This window comes from Sorghum bicolor, chromosome 1 (genome assembly GCF_000003195.3).
Source record: "Sorghum bicolor cultivar BTx623 chromosome 1, Sorghum_bicolor_NCBIv3, whole genome shotgun sequence".
Classification (NCBI taxonomy): Eukaryota; Viridiplantae; Streptophyta; class Magnoliopsida; order Poales; family Poaceae; genus Sorghum; species Sorghum bicolor.
This window is the reverse complement of record NC_012870.2, coordinates 46,920,421-46,925,135: the sequence shown is the minus strand read 5'-3', so window position 1 is coordinate 46,925,135 and position 4,715 is coordinate 46,920,421. Positions and strand designations below refer to the sequence as shown.

Sequence of the window (4,715 nt, the reverse complement as noted above, 5' to 3'; positions counted from 1 at the left end):
ATCTTTTATTAGTATGGAAAACATGTCGTATATACTCTCTTTGGCTCCAAACACTCGAATCAGCTCCAGAAAACAGGGAATGAGAAGTGCAAGTTAAGTGCCTTTACCTAATAAGTGTTCATGTCTTCTCTTACTATTTTACAGATAAGAGATCTGGGGATTGCTAAAAGAACAGAAGATATCAGATTCTACATTGGAGAGACCTTTCACCACATTCTGTAAAGCAGATGAAGACATAGATCGAGCAGTCATCGTTCTTGTGGTCTGTATATTGGTTTGCTCTGATCATGAGAAAATCGATTCTTTGCATATCCTTCTTTTTGGTGAGATTGATCTGTTGCATGTCTGTGTCACCAAATGAAACAAAAGCTCATATATATATATATATATATATATATATATATATATATATATATATATATATATCTGTTGCATGTCTGTGTCACCAAATGAAACAAAAGCTCATATATATATATATATATATATATATATATATATATATATATATATATATATATATATATATATATATATATATACTTGATCTGGATTCCTGTATCAGTAGTCAGCTCATATGTCTTTGCCCTGTCTTTGCATATCCTGATAATTGCACCACTGCTAGTATCTTAGCGATGGAGGTTTGGAAGCTGATCTGGCAATCATTGGGTCGTTGAATTTCTCTAATTTTTTTTAAGAAACATTGGATGTATGTAATTGCCACTTGGAATTTCAGAAACATCTTTGTTTCTAATTTCTCAGAGACATATTTTTTAATTTCTCAGAGACATAATTTTTCAGAAACATCTTTTCGTCATATGTGTTTTGTGATGACTGATGATGATGCATCTGTATCTTCTCCACAGGAAACAAACGCCAGAGGGTTGTACCAGTAGGACATCACTTCTCTCCAGATTCAGGTGCAAGGTCCAGCTTGCAGGTATTTATTTTATAATAGTCTTGATTCAGAAGCTCCATGCGTCTGCATTTATTTTGTGATTTAAGTCCCTGTTCTGATTCCCGAAATGTTGATTCCCTGTCCTAATGGTAGCCCATAGATGTATGCTCTTTTTAGATTTGGTTAAGCTGGCAATGATTGCGTTGCTCCATCGCCTCAATCCGGACTCCATCTTTCCTAAGATTTCCTTCCCTCTGCAATATGAAACCTCTCCTCGACTCTTGCCATGGCCAGGGGTTACATAGGTCGAAGCCAAAGATAATAATTAGGGATATGGATTTTTGGGATCTGGATTTAACCTTGCATGTTAATGTTAGGTTCTTGATCTGGACCTTATGTGGTCAATTTTCTAAATAAAGTAGAATATCACCATGATCATATCCTAGTGGAAGAATGCGATAGTCAGTCCACAAAAACATTCTTGCGTCAAATATGATCATATCCTAGATTAGTTTACTTTAGGTGTGTCTCTAGCTATTAATTTTTTCTTGTATATATGCAGGGTTCTTGGTGTGGAAGCAAAAGCAAGATTTGAGAAGAAAATTGTTTTTACTAGTTGGCTTCACATGTCACTCAATTATTTATATTATTTTGGTAACCTGAAATGTCTAAGCACAATTATTTATCTTTTATGGTAATCTGAAATGTCTGAGCACAGTTACTTGTCTAATGTTGGGACTGAGTCCTACTTTATCTTGTTTATTTTGGCATGGTGAACTGATGTTTATTCTAGTGTTTTTTTTTGTTGGAGTAGACCTTGTGCTCATATCATCTGTATCCTGACGAATTTTTTGAGTACAACATCCGTACGAATTTTTTTGTACCCTGATGCTTTAATTTATTCATTCATATTATGTTTTCTGCTATTTTGTGTATATATCTCTGTTGGAAAAGTGTGGTATATTGATAATCTATAAATCTATATGCATAACTTACGTGACAAGAATAGAGAGGCTCCGTACGTATTTTCTTGTGACCGAAGCCACTTGCCCTTCCGCATCCAAACGACAGCTGGGAAATTATCCATGCATGGATGTCTACCTGTGGTTTGGACGTGGATTCTGGAGTCCAGGAAAATCCCTCCCCTCCGATTCGTTCCCTGGGTTAATCACTGAAAGGTCCAAATGGCTAGAGGGGGGGGTTGAATAGCCTATTTAAATTTTCTACAAACTTCAACTAGACAAGTTGATTAGTAAAACAAAAGGCGAAGCTATACTAGCACTAGCACAACTAAGCTATGCAAGCCACCTATACAAGTCTAGTACAAGGCTAAACACTAAAGCACAACAACACTATACTAACAAGAACTAAGCTACACAAGCTAAACTAACAAGGTAGGCAAGAATGCAAAGAGAGGAGAGTGATTGTTATACCGTCGTTGTAGAGAAGAGATATATCCAACCAATCACGTACACAATCACAAGAGAGACCTCGACAAGAGATGACACAATATTTTTTACCGAGGTTCACTTGCTTCCCGGCAAGCTACTCCTCGTTGTGGCGATACACCCACTTGATGGATCACGAGCTAATTGGCAATCCAAAGCCAAACCCTCAGCGGGTGCCGCACATCCACTCACAAGATGGGGATCCTCCAAGCCACGAGCAATCCACTAGAGTAGCCAATTGCGATCTCCCGCGGGGAAGGCTCAAGAACCCCTCACAAGTTACTTGGTGAGGCTCGGAACAATCTCCAATCACGAGCTCAACACCACCGCTGCTTAAGATATCACATGTTAGGCCTATGTTGCAAGTTTTAGCTTTCTCCATTTTAGTTGGCTCATTTTCACATTTGTTAACTAGAGAGGAATGAGCTTCTTCAAGCTTAGTGTGAGCCTTTTGAAGCTTCTTATGGTCTTCCTTTAGACTCTCATAAGATGCTCTAAGCTCATCAAGTTCTTGCTCAAGGGTTTTCTTATCCTTAAGCAAAGCCTTGCACTCCTTTCTAGTTTCTTTATAGTGATGAGTGCAATCTTCTAGCATAGTGATTAGTTCATCTTTAGTTGGTTCATCATCATCACTATCACTATCACTAGCATGGTCACTCTCATCATCGGATGATACCTTAGTGGCCTTAGCCATGAAGCATGATGGAGTGTCGAAGATGGAGCTCTTTCCTTGAATTGCAATGCTAGCATGCGCCTTCTTCTTGGTGCTCTCATCATCACTTGAGGAGTCATCACTATCCCAAGTTGCAACATGGGCATCACCCTTCTTTTTGTTTGAGCCTTCCTTCTTTTCTTGCTTCTTCTTTTGCTTCTTTCTTTCCTTCTTGATAGCATCTTCATCATCACTATCATAAGGACACTTGGCGATGAGATGATCCTTGCTATGGCATCTAAAGCACCTCATGGAGTAATCATTCTTCTTGGAAGAGTTCTTCTTTCTTCTTGCTCGATAGCCTTTCTTCTTCATGAACTTGCCAAATCTTTTGACAAGAAGAGCCATCTCCTCATCATCATCACTATCGCAAGAGCTTGCTTCTTCTTCACTTGATGAGTCTACCTTGGCTTTGCTCTTGGATGTGGAGGCCTTGAATGCCACACTCTTCTTCTTCTCATCATCCCTCTTTTCACCTTCCTTCTTCCTTTTCTTGACCAACTCATCCTTCTCATCATCATCTCTATAAGCATCATCGGTCATCACTTCTTGGAACACTTGTTGGGGAGTTGATTCACTAAGTGTTGTCTTGAGTAGCACGGTGATCAATGTGCCAAATCTCTTGGGTAAGCTTCTCAAGAATTTCATAGAGAATTGACTATCTTTCACTTCTTCCCCAAGTGCCTTGAGCTCATTCACAATGACTTGCAACCGGTAAAACATCTCCGGCACACTTTCATCTTCTTGCATCTTGAAGCTTGAGAACTTTTCTTGGAGGATATATCCTTTGGCGGTCTTGGTTCCCTTGGTGCCCTCAAATGTTTCTTCTAATTTTGCCCATGCATCATGAGCAATCTCAATATTCTTAATTTTCTCAAAGGTCTTGTCATCAAGAGCTTCATGAAGAACACTAATGGCAATATCATTGCATTGTAGCTTCTTCTCTTCGACCGGTGTTGGTGCATTTTCATTTGCAACCTCAAACTTTGTTTCGGTCACCTTCCAAACCTCTCTATTGATTGACTTGAGATGAGCGGTCATCTTGGACTTCCAATATGCATAATTGGTGTCATCAAAGTAAGGTGCCTTCTTTGTGTTGTTGATATGCAAACTAAGAGCCATTTCTTCACCGTAGGTTGTTAAGCCTCAAATAAACGGTGCCTTGGCTTTGATACCACTTGAAAGGTCCAAATGGCTAGAGGGGGGGGGGTGAATAGCCTATTTAAATTTTCTACAAACTTCAACTAGACAAGTTGATTAGTAAAACAAAAGGCGAAGCTATACTAGCACTAGCACAACTAAGCTATGCAAGCCACCTATACAAGTCTAGTACAAGGCTAAACACTAAAGCACAACAACACTATACTAACAAGAACTAAGCTACACAAGCTAAACTAACAAGGTAGGCAAGAATGCAAAGAGAGGAGAGTGATTGTTATACCGTCGTTGTAGAGAAGAGATATATCCAACCAATCACGTACACAATCACAAGAGAGACCTCGGCAAGAGATGACACAATATTTTTTACCGAGGTTCACTTGCTTCCCGGCAAGCTACTCCTCGTTGTGGCGATACACCCACTTGATGGATCACGAGCTAATTGGCAATCCAAAGCCAAACCCTCAGCGGGTGCCGCACATCCACTCACAAGATGGGGATC

At 39.5% G+C, this 4,715-nt stretch overlaps 1 long non-coding RNA gene across 1 annotated transcript in view; it reads left to right on the top strand.

Moving 5' to 3' along the window:
• The window catches only part of LOC110431629, a 3,368-nt gene extending 2,252 nt beyond the window's left edge, over positions 1–1,116 (top strand). Inside the window, exons 2-3 of the long non-coding RNA XR_002449042.1 lie at positions 145–262; positions 864–1,116. This is a non-coding gene — a long non-coding RNA (uncharacterized LOC110431629). The remainder of the gene's footprint in view (positions 1–144; positions 263–863) is intronic.